Below are 12,814 nucleotides of genomic sequence, written 5' to 3' on the forward strand. Positions count from 1 at the left end.
TCTCTCTCTCTGTATGCTTTGAGCATTCCTCTCACTGCACAACTATGTGAAAAAATAAGCTGCCTTGGCTAACTTTCCCTAAAGTTAATGATTTAGAAGAGGTGTTGGCAGACTAAATTATCACCTTCTGAAAGGACCCATTGAGATCCCATATGTGAACCACACATAACTGCAGCAAAGCTGAACTCAGCCAAGAAAGATTGAGCCTTGCCCCACCCAAATCCAGAAAAAGTCTGTTCAACACTGTAATGAACCGTGGCTGTTTGGCTCTTTGTCAAACCTTAAAAAAAAAAAAAAACTGAATAAAATATGGGTCATGGCCCATTTTAAGCCCTGGAACACAATTAAGGGGAACACTGTATGCAGAGGTGTGTTAAGCTGTTTTGCTAAGAGAAGCAGATTATATTAGATCAAAAATATGCCTGAGTGATAAAAGCTAAAGTAATGCAAAGACACCGTTTTCCAAGTGATGAATAGCTGAAAGACTCCCTTTCAAGGTGTCACTTCCTTAAGCACTTTTTTTCTGCTAGGGTGGATTCAGGTGTGTGCAGGTTAACCATGCAAACCTTAAATCACTTAGCTGATGTATTAGATGGTTCGACTTCTGAGGTTTTCCCCACATCCACCTTTTGCCAATCCTCCCGTATGAAAATCATGAGATGAAAAATCCCTTAGATGAAAGAGCAGAAAGTGAGCCAGTGTAATATGACAACTAAATTGACGGCATTGGACAGACTAAGCTGACTCTTCTGAAGGTCTAATGAAAGGTTTCTTTGAGAGGCCATGTCAGCAGGTGAATGGAGGTGAAATATGTAGGCTCCCTCCTCCTCTCTCCCTTTCCCCACCTGCTTTGTGCTCTCCTATCTCTTTCTCCCTCTTTCCCTGGGCTGAAAAGAAAGCCTGTCTCTGCTTTCATAGTCATAGTTATTATTGGCTCTAGAGGTGGTCTGAGGCTTGTGCATATGTGACACTCATCAGAGCTCTTATGCACTATCTATCTATCTATCTATCTATCTATCTATCTATCTATCTATCTATCTATCTATCTAGTCTGTGTGAGTGTGTGTCTGCGCTAACAGAGGGAGTTATTCCACTACATCTACCAGCTACCTTTGATGGTCCTTCTTGATTTATAGCAACATTAAAAGGCTGTTGCAGGCGTTTGCATTTTTATTTTATGTTTCCTCTTCCATGCATGAAGAGACACTGTGACTTATTAGTGCGACAGATTCTGCAGAGGACAGTGTTTTGATGTGTGTGGAGGGCCAGGTGGGTGTGTAGGGGGCGGATCAGTGAGACTGCAGCCTGTGCAACACGCATTTCAATGATTAGATTTCAAATGTAACATCATACCTTTCCTGGAAAGTTCTCTGCTTTTGAAAAAATGGTTTTCCCTGAATTAAAAAGTGCTTGGGTGAGCAAAAATTATGCACTTTTTTTTTTTTTTAAATAGCAAAACCTAATGTAATTTACTCATAATCCATTTTGATGCTCCTGAACATATTGAGCAGAACACAGAGGCAATGGAATGAACTCACCTGGATACACATTAATGACAGCTGCTAAGAAAAAAAACCTCTGCTACGCATCACTGGTTTGATTGGCTTTGACAATTCTGTTAGACATCTTGTGAAAACATGCAATAAATCAAATTACATTCTTGTCCAAGGACACATGTTTTTACATCCTATATAATGTTTATTTCCGCGTGTCTGGATGAAAAACCACTGTTGACTGTTCAAACTGCAGCTGAAGACAAAAATGGAATCTGACACCACCTTGCATCAGGCCCCTGAGCTAGTGACAGACAATATGTTGTTCTAATATGCTAATTTTACATTAAGGATTCAGTGAAAATGAGTGTGTGAGATGATCACACCATTAAAAGTTAGCATTAGCAATGTAGTATGTTAATCAGGCCAGATGGGACCATTCTGTTTGTGTAAATTAACTCCCTCTACTTCTTTGTCATAAGACCTTGAAAGATAATCCCTGACAGGCCTTTGAAAATGTTTTTGTTACAAATACACAGTATTTGTCTGATACATATTGGCTCAAAATTTTATACTGAAGTATTCAACTTACCAGAAAAAAAAAATTCACCCTCAGATACCCTCGCAGTATGAACATTGCTCTGTCATGTGCAGCACATTCCAGGAGTTGATATATGATTAAATGCTGTTATTTACTTGTTTGATGGATCCACTTCCCTGAACCTTATCATAAGAATGCACTGTTACTGTAACTGCCAGTCCCCATAGTGGCCATTACTTTAATGAAATCTCATAACCCTAATACCCAAAAGGTATTTGCTTACTATTTCCTCCCATCTCTTAAGCCATATTTCACTAGCCAAAAGAGCTAAGTGTATGGTAACAGCTATAACTCTGAAGACCTCCTCATTATGGAGGTTTAAAATTTAAATAAAAATAATAAAACAGATATAAAATAATATAACATCTGTCTGCACTATAAACTAACAGGAAACTCCCCCTTTCAAATCCATTATTTTTTATCCCTTGACTACTGTCATTGTCCAACAACAGTAAACAAGCTGTCTCAAAAAAGAAAAAAAGAAATTATATCCCTCTTTGGCCAAAATCAGTATTAGTTTTCCACCACTGTCCCCAGGCATGTTCTGGCTCTCTGGCTCCATAATCCAGGGTATATTCTAAGATCCTTAACCCAGCAACAAGCTTTGTTTTTGGGCTTTAGTCCAGCTCTGCTCTTGGGAGGTCCAACAGCTCCTCCAAACCCCCTCTAGTCGTTTTTTTGGTGTGAAGGGTTTTTATTTTCAATCATGCTGTCCCAATCCCCAGGACAATTAGAGGTCGTCACAGAGCAGTTTATAGAAAGTGCAGAGCAACAGAATATTGTTTTGGAAAGTTGTAATGGTCCCTTGTGTGAGTGAATAGGCTTGGAACAGCAAAATGAAAAGAAAAGACTTGTACAATGCAGAAGCAGAAATAGGTTGCTTATCTTTTAATAATTTTTACTACTAAAAATCTTGTTTATCCAAATCACTCAAGAGTCAAGGTTGCCCAAGAGAACTAAATGTACTTGATATTCCTTACCAGATCTTATTCAAACTCTTAAATGTGAATAGAATATATTTCCTTCTTTCCATCGCTCATTACGTGGATTCCATCCACAAGTAACATTGGAGATCTGAGGCTTGGGCACACACAGGTTGTACAGTTTCACACACCACTAATAAATCTTTACCACCTGTCGCATTTATGCTTCCAGTATACAATGTTTGCTGGGAAAACAGCTAATTTTATTTCCTTGTGTCATAATCCATCTTCCAACATCATGTAAATGTGCATCTGAAACTAAACTGCAACCTGTGCAACAAATTCCTGTGTGGCCAACACTTTTACACTGAATATTTCAAGTTAAGAGAAAAAAACAAAACAATGAATCTAACCCCATCAAATGAAAATCAGCAAGTGTTGCTTAGAAGCCATTTACCAAATTTATTAAGCACCAGACTGTGATGCTTAAAATAACCATGGTGCACTTGTTCACCTCTAATCTACCCCTGCCTCCTGCAGCCAAACCAAACACTGCTCGCTCTCGCTCTCGCTCGCGCTCTCTCTCTCTCTCTCTCTCTCTCTCTCTCTCTCTCTCTCTCTCTCTCTCTCTCTCTCAGCCATTATCTTGTCAGCATGAGCTCATAGTCTGATCCAAGCCCAGTGATGTCATTTCCTTCATAAACAAGTCCAACTTCCTCTCGAGGGCCCATATCAGCTGATCTTATCCTGTGAGTGCCCCAGTGGGACTTGAGTTCATTTCAGAGGGCCCCTCCCCCTCCCCCAGCCAAACCCAGCATTCATTTACAGCTGCATGAGTGAGTCAGATGTTATCCAAAAAAAGTCAACTTTAGTTACTCCGACTCAGATCACAGATTAATTGAGGGAGAGCATTTGACTTTTCACTGGGATTTTGGTGACGTATAGACTTTGGTTTGTACAGCAGTGTGGATCAAATGTGTAACCACAACCTATGCTTATGCTGAAAAACTTATGCTGATGCTGAAAAAAAAAGTATGTGGAATTCAACACCTTTGGTAAAAGACCCTGCACTGCTGCAGATGTGTTCAAGTGGAGTTTGCAGTTGTGTAAATCAGCAAGTTAAAGGGAATGGCTACAGTATGAGATGTCTTTTGGAGGTTTTATGGAGTGAGGCACAGCTGTATCCTGTCTGCATCAACATGGGCTGGGTGACTGTATTCAGCCAAGGTAATCACAACCTAGATGAGGATTAAAGCTGCTGGTTGCTGGTGGGGTGGGGGGCTGTTTTCTTTGCCAAACCCCCTCCCCTCCTCTCTCCGTTTCTCAGGGAGGGTTGATATGGGTTAGGAGTTTAAAACTTCTACACACCCATATGTTTTAACAGTTCTCCACCACATGTGTTATCAGCTGAGCCATGAATGTGGGAAAGCCCCGCAGGCATAATGACATCATGCTCCGTGTAAAACTAGATATAGTTTTAACACGCAGGGGTGTAACTGGGAAAATGTAGGAAATGGGAGAGATTGCTGAAAACAACTGAAACCAGTGAAAACAAACCAAGATAAAGATGCCGTCTAAGTGAGTATGAGTCTCAGCTTTGGCTTCTCTGTGCCCTGTTCAGAAAGGTTCAAAACTACACTATATTTGTTGGTGTGATGTACTGGAGACCAAAGGCAGGGTGAAAACCCCAATATCTGAACCAGACTGTGTTAAATTTTAATTCCAGGAAGAGCTTTGAAGCTCTCATGCTTGCAACAGTAGCAACCTTTACAATATGAAAGTAATGTTGACATTCTGGCCTATATTGATGTGTTTTACTATGACATGGCTGAAGAAATTGATTTTTAGCTTCAAACTGATTTTTACATGCACTAGCCCTTTAAAAGCTCTGGCGTAGTCAGCTGTTCAGTGCAGAGATGTTTTAACAGTTAAAGCGCCTCTGCATGTGTTATCAGTTTAGTCATAATGAGCAAGAAGCCCAGTGGCAGAGTGACATAATTTATAGTTTAGTACTAACACATAGGGGTGGAACTGGAAAATAACAGGGAATCTTTAGAAATAAGTGAACCTTTAGAACGATTGAAAACAATGGAAATAATGATGGCTGCAGTTTTTTCCGAGAGCAGGGGATGATGATACACTGTAATTCACTCACATTAGAAACTCGAGCATGTTGAAGTAATTGCTTTTGACAAGAAGACAAACAGCGAGCGCAGTGTCTCATCATTGCTGAGTAGGGCAATAGAGGATGGACTGCCTCTTCAGAACTGGAGCCCGCAGTTTAGACTTCACAAAAGAATGTGGCTTTCATTCAGAAAAGGCACTGCTATTGCCTGATTTATTTTTTAGCAACACCTTGTCACGAGAGGCGTGTTTTAGCCGATGATGTAAAAACTGGCATCAAACGCAATCACTTTCCAAACTGTTGCCTAATATCCTTAACATTGGTCTATATTGTAGGTGTTATCTGATGATAACACCTAATGCATGAGGTTAACATGAGCCAATATTACTGTATTTACATTGCCAGAGAAAAAATGAGTTATAATGAAAAGCAAAAGCTTAATAGTGTAATGGTATGTCAATATATGTGAGGGACCTTATTACATGATTAACTTATTAAGTATTTTACCCACTCAGATTACATTTTTTTGTGTTTAAAAATATTAGAAATTTGATAGTGGGGTATAATTTTCTGGTGAACACTGTAAGACCAAGACATCATGTAATAATTCAAAGTAAACTTAATTTCCCCTCCAATTTATGGTACATTAATGATATTAATATTAATAGGCACATTAATGAGGACATTAAGAGTCTTGGTGCCTCCTCAACTCAACGAGGGTTTTTTTTTTTTTTTTTATTAAAAGAAGTAAATCAGCTGGTTCCTCCTCCACAGCACTACCAATGGAGAAGTGGTAAACCGTTCATGCTGTTAAACTGAAAGCGAAAAGGCTTTGGGGAAGATTACATCATCACTGCCGTCACCACCATGACCACTGCTCTGACCAGCACCACCATCATCATCATCATCATCATCATCATGATCATCATCATCATCATCTCCCGAAGCTCAGCGCACTCGCATAATAACTCTGAGATTTTAAGCCCTGCTGGAAACATGACATCATTCTTTTTTTTTTTCCTCCCTCTTTCTATAACTCTCCAGTGTATGACTGACAGAGCTGAAGAGCGGGGAAGTAGTTTTGTAAATGATGTGATGTGTTGGCGTCTTTGCAGGAATTGTCAGCTGCTTTGCTGTCTACATCTCACAGAAAAGGCCCTGTAGGAAAGTTGACATCATTCTCATGCTGCAGAACAATAACTGGCATCCCTAATCCTCTGACATAAAATTGACATATGTGTGGAAGAGGGGAAACGTATGACAACAATAGAAATCGTTGGCCCTTCTGCAGGAATCGTCAGCTGTTTGGCGTTCTGGAAATAAATGGAGGGGATTGAAGTGTTTTAGCAGAGCAACAGACTTGCCAGAGACATGGTCCATGAACTGTGACTGGGAGGGTTCAAACCTTCCTCATGAAATGCTGTCACACATGCGATGCTCCAAGCGTAGCCACACTGCGATGCCTAAAATCGTTTAATAACACTCTAGAGTGCGACTTCAGTCTGCCCTCTGGCTAAATGACATAATTCCCAGACAGTGGGAGCGCAGTGTAAAACTTGAAACTGATATAAAAATGAGGAAATGAAAAGTTAAAAAAAAAAAGAAAAGAATATCCCACAGACTGCCCTTGCTCAGCATCACAATTTATAGATCATCCTAATGTTTTGATCTCAGTGACACTTTCCAACGCTCCTGCATTTAAGACGTGTATGCGCGAATATCTTCATCGAGAAATGAGACGGTTGAAAGTGTTTTTCAATAACCACAATGGAGTGCTCATGGTTAAAAACTTAAAACCCATCATGTTTGGATCTGAAAATAGAGCACTAAGCCAAAAGTGCTACAGGCAAAATGAATTAAATCCTTCTGGCTAAGTAAATGCTACCTGACTTAGAAAGCTGTGTGTAGAACTCTGGTGAATTAGCACCCTGAAAGTGACAGGCTGGTGGGAAATGATGACCACAGCGTGTGTGTGTGTGTGAATTTGTGGTAGATGATGTGCCACAGTAAAAAATGCAAAATGCCACAAATGCCAGAGACACACTCATACATGCAGTTACACACACACGCGCAGATGCACGCACGCACGCACGCACACTCACTCACTCACACACACACACACACACACACACACACACACACACACACACACACACACACACACACACACACACACACACACACACACACACACACACACACACACACACACACACACACACACACAGCTACAGTAATGGGGGTGTGCGTCCGCAGAGAGCTGACAGCTAGGTGATGTCATCCTGGTTCAATCGAGCTCTAGCAATATGCATCAGTTAATGCGCCAGAGTGTGGTGTGTGTAAGAAGTGTGTATACAAAGTCATATATACAGTATAGAATGTACTGAACACTCGTCAGAGTGTGTGTGTGTTTGTGTGTATTTATCTTGCTCATGTGTCGGTGTTTGAGTCATCTTTCCTCACTCTCGCACACTGTATTAGGCTAATTGCTCATTTCACTCTCTCCCTAAGTGCAGTTCCTCTAATGACCTTTCGATGCTGACTCTAAAAGAATTCTCATGGTACTGAAGGATTGCTGCTTCTGACCTGATAAAGGCACATCACATGGTCTCAGTAGCATTTTTTTTATCTTCTAATGCCAGTGTTGGTGGAGATTTGAAAAAAAAAAAAAAAATAGGTAAATATATTTTATATTAGATATGACGGTTTAAAGAGAGTTGGGTTGGAAGCTTGATTGACAAGGAGTATCAGTGCATCACTCTTAGCTGAGCTGATTTCTGCTTAGTAGTCACTCCAATTAGGCCCCCACACAATTTCAGCAAATTTATTTCATGTTATTTATTCTACAAACGCTTTGGGACTGGTTCAGAGCTCGAAATATTGAGTTTGACTCATAGCTGTTAGCTTTATGAGTTGACATGTTTGAGAAAGTGCCTGAATCTTGATCCACATGTCCTGATCATGAGGATGATGAGCTCCATACACGTCCCCGTCCCTGTCTCTGGCATCATTTTTGTTCCTGATCTACTCTTTTAATACACTTCTCCACAGTATACCATTACATTACATACGATACAATATCTGTCTGTGTGTAAATCAGGCACGTACAGTCCAGTGTGACCGCATTTATATTCATATGAATCAACATGTCACAAACATACTGTGTGGTATTGTTTAACGGGGTCATCTGAGGTTGTCACATGATCAGGAAGAAGGATGAGTAACTCCTTTCATTGTTGGGACCACAAGATTTTGGTAACTCAATATAAGAGCCTGTGGGCATTAACAATCTGAATCACTGATATAAAATGAATCACAGAACAGAGAACCATAGTAATGAGAGCAGAGCTTGGCATACCAGTAGGATACAGAGCGCTCTGCGGTTGACTCAGCCCTCTAAGGGGTGATGGCATCACTGTCTGAATAATGAAAATCTGAAGCCCCCAAGTGCTCAGTATACCTTACACTCTCTCAGGCACAATGCAGCTTGGTCTCTGACTCATGTGAGTCATTCTGATGTCTATAGAGGAAACACTGTGTGTTGTGTTTAAATCAATGAGGAAGGGCGAATAACAGCTGAATCATTAGGGTTATACAAACCATGTGACTCATTCGCTTAGGTCCATAGAGCAGCTTCTGTATATCAGATCCTAAAGCATGATCTTACAGTCAGGTCTCATAGTGTGACAGTTTTGTAATTAGTCCGTAAATTAGTGTGTCCCTAAATAATGAGGGAGAATAAAGGATCCAGGATCCATGTGACCGCATGCAGCATGTGTTAGTGTAATAGCATGTCTGGTGCTTTGAGCTGTATCTCTTTCATAGGGATGTGAGAGTATTGTATGACAAAGCCTTAGGCCACTGTCTTAAAGATGATGAAAATCCGATCATTAAGTGTTGACAAAAGGAGCTACCTTGACATCCATGGAGCAACATGGTTATTGGGAGAGTGTTTGAATTGGATGATGGATGTAAATCAAACTCCAGCGTGTGACTGCAGGGCCTCTATCTGATTTGAAGGTCACCTGAAGCTCTCACCTTGGAGTCCTTCTTTGTGGGACATACACACACACACATACACACCACACCCACACACACACACCCACACAAACACACACACACACACACACACACACACACACACACACACACACACACACACACACACACACACACACACACACACACACACACACACACACACACGTCTTCCTTCCTGTGGTATGACAATGCATCCTTGTTTATCCAGTTATCATAAAAACACAATCAGCCACAAGTCAACACTGAATGACTCCAAACAAGCTGGATTATTGTTCTAATTAAGCTTTAATAAGCCCTTATTAAACGGCCGCAGGCCTCGTTAGGCGGTTCATTAAGTCATTTCATCCTTTTATTCCTTCATTAAGTCTCTTTTCTTCTCTCCTTTCTTCTCAGGGAGTGTGGGAGTGGTGAGGTCTGGGAGATCACGACCTTAATTCTCTCCAAGACAGACAGTTTAATTAACACTGGAGGAATCCTCCCTGGCTCTAGACCTCTACAATGGGAATGTTCAGGGGAATTGGATTGCCAAGGTAAGGCACTAAGCTAATGTGTTTTTTACTGGCAATATACACTAATAACCTTTTTAAATTACAGCTACTGAGCTCTGTATGTTTATGATGTAATTAGATGGTAATATTGGATGTATAAAAATACATACAAAAATGATGAATATACACGTGATTTAGCAGTGTTTTAGAGAAATGCCTGATAATGAGCAACGCTGGTGTAATTTAATGTTAGCATATGTTTTGTTTTTTGTTTTTTTTGCCAGACCACACCATAAGAAATGAGGAGCAAAGGAAATGTATAAATACTGTATATACTATAAACTATTAAATACAACTGACAGGACGGACATTGCAACACAGGGTTACCTCTGTTGGTATAGCCCCTTCATTATGCATACAACTTCGAGCAGTTTTCCCACAATCGACACTGACATTTTAGATGCAACAGTTCTCTGAGAGTTCATAATGGTACTATCGGTTCATTTGTGTGTGTGGTGCTTACAGTTAGGAACGGGAAATGTTGACATAGACAATTTCATAAACCCACAAAACCAGGTCTGAATGTGAAAGTAAAGAGGATGGAACATTTATCACAGTTTGAGAGCACCCTCAATTAGCTAACCAGCAAAACTTTCTGTATGTTTGACAGATAATCATTGACTGTTTTCACATGCAAAGTTAATGTTGAAAGTGGGAGACAAGTTTAAGCCTTATGCTGTTTTGGTGGCATTTTGTCAGTCTGCTTCATCAACTTTCCCGTCAATGCCTTGTCCTCTTTAAACAGAACCTACATCAGTTTGAGGATCTAACATGGTGTAAAAATACATTTCAGGGGCTTGTGGAACACATGGTTGTCATGCATTTTGTGACAAATATTTACTGAAAAGTTCGATCTATTTGCTGCTCAAAAAGAATAACTGAAACTAGAAGACAGCATCAAGACCTTATGTCCCCATAAGGAAGGCAAGTCTGCATGATGTGACTGTGTAAACAGATTTAGGTCCCCACAACATGAGTAATATATATACCTCACGCACACACACACACCCACACACACATGCGTGCAATCAGACCCACACACCAAAACTTTTTTTTTTTTTAAGATTACAAGTTGAAACTCTCAAGTCTTCCCTTTGAGCAGTGCAATACAAAATGTTCACCCTAAAGCTCAAAAGCTAAAGATTACAGTTTGCAACACCTGCATGTTTTAGTGTCTTCTTCTACTGTGTGTGTGTGTGTATGTGTGTGTGGGGTGGGTGGTGGTGGGGATTTCCAGCTCTGTGTGGAATATTCAGAGGTGAACCTCACATGAACAGACCTTCTTCTCTTTTCATGTGCCAATAAACAGCACCTGAAAGCCTGTTTGCAGTTAGCAGTGAGGAAAGTTTTACCCCAGGGGATCTTAAGGGACAGATGTCTTGCAGCATAATACAGTTTCTTATTGCATAAAGATCAGTGTGAATTAAATGTTGCTGTATGAACATGGATAGGTACAAAAGCAAGCGAATGCATAACCCAGAGATGTGGAGGTCTTAGCTATGCTGGTTGTCAGTGGGTGCAGGTGTGTATGTAGACAGACTGATAAAATACTGAAACAGTAAGACATGGAGACTGGGACAAATTTAGCCATCTATTTTGACTGAAGATGGAGATGTGTGTGTGTGTGTGACAAAGTGAGATAGAGAAATAAAGATAATGTTAGTGTGTGTGTGTGTGTGTGTTCACACATGAGCATGCGTTTGCATGTTTATTAGCTGTTTGGATCCTGCTGAGGTGACAGATGTTCATAACAGAGATGAGACACAGTGTCCAAATAATCCACTAGAGTGTGTGTGTGTGTGTGTGTGTGTGTGTGTGTGTGTGTGTGTGTGTGTGTGTGTGTGTGTATGTGTGTGTGTGTGTGTGTGTGTGTGTGATTACTCTTCCCCATGGAAGTCAGAAAAGCTGTCCTTCACCTGTCTGTGCTATTTTCATGGCATTGTGTGTGTGTGTGTGTGTGTGTGTGTGTTGACATGATTTAGTGCAGGCAGGTAAGACTTCCACCTTCAGCCATGAAGTGATTGAGTTTCCTGAAGCTTGAGCAGATGTCCAAACCCCAGGATTCTCCCTCTGCCGCCTTCTATCTTCTCTTCCTGTCTTTGTTGTTTTGGATTTCTTACGGCTTCTATTTCACTTTTATATTCTTCCTGTTCTCCCTGTCTCACACTTTTGTCTCACAAACTGCTGCAGTGGATCATCTATTTCAATTGCCTTTTGGCCAGTTTGGAGAAGAACACATACACACACACACCTACACACAAACACACACACACAAACAAACACACCTACTGAACATGCATATACAGTACATTCATATACAGAAAGACACACCACAGACTGTGAATGTTGACTGAGTATGCAGATAAACACGCACCCACGCACAGTCACACAAGGAAGTGCTGGTTTGGACGTTATGCAAAATTTAAGCTCGTGTAAAGGAAGATACATGAAAAACACACACACGTACACACACACTGTTATATATCAAGTGATTAGTTACACAATTATAACCATGAGTTCCATCAAAAAGCAGAAGCTCTCGCTGTTTGTACCTTTGTGTAGGGAGAAATGAAACTTGTGAAACTCTAGAAAATGTGCAGTTGAAGCCAGATATGTGTTTAGATGTTTTACATTTTGTTGCCTCATTTGAAAAACACAACCAGAATGATCAGCACTATGTGTTTTGTATCGGTAAAAATCTGCAATTATTTCATGTTTGATTGGGGAAATGAACTCTTACAGCTGGTTTTTGATGTACTGAGTAAATGTTTGCTGCACTGACAAAAATGATAATTACTCAAAAAAAAAAAAGAAAAGAAAAATGACATCACATGATTATAGTGGGTACTTTGATATAATCCAATTAAGTGTAAACCTGGAAATTAGGGGGTGAAGCTTTGGCCAAATGCTGGACCCACATGATCCTGGTCTGAGACTTTATCTGCTGAGCAAGTCAAGCCTTAGCTGTGTGTTTTAATTGGCTGTAATTGTTGCTGTAGTCTACTCAATGAAAGCAATCAAAGGCAAGCAATTACAAGACCTTGGTCACCAGCCCTAGGGGCAGAACTTTAGACTGGGAAACA

General features: G+C 40.4%; 1 long non-coding RNA gene across 2 annotated transcripts in view; it reads left to right on the plus strand.

Moving 5' to 3' along the window:
* LOC130172301 (uncharacterized) overlaps window positions 1-12,814 on the plus strand; it is a 98,225-nt gene that overhangs the window by 40,648 nt on the left and 44,763 nt on the right. For both annotated transcript variants that reach the window (XR_008828250.1, XR_008828249.1), the window contains exon 3: window positions 9,577-9,713. This is a non-coding gene — a long non-coding RNA (uncharacterized LOC130172301). The remainder of the gene's footprint in view (window positions 1-9,576; window positions 9,714-12,814) is intronic.

This window comes from Seriola aureovittata, chromosome 7, assembly GCF_021018895.1.
Source record: "Seriola aureovittata isolate HTS-2021-v1 ecotype China chromosome 7, ASM2101889v1, whole genome shotgun sequence".
NCBI classification, from domain to species: domain Eukaryota; kingdom Metazoa; phylum Chordata; class Actinopteri; order Carangiformes; family Carangidae; genus Seriola; species Seriola aureovittata.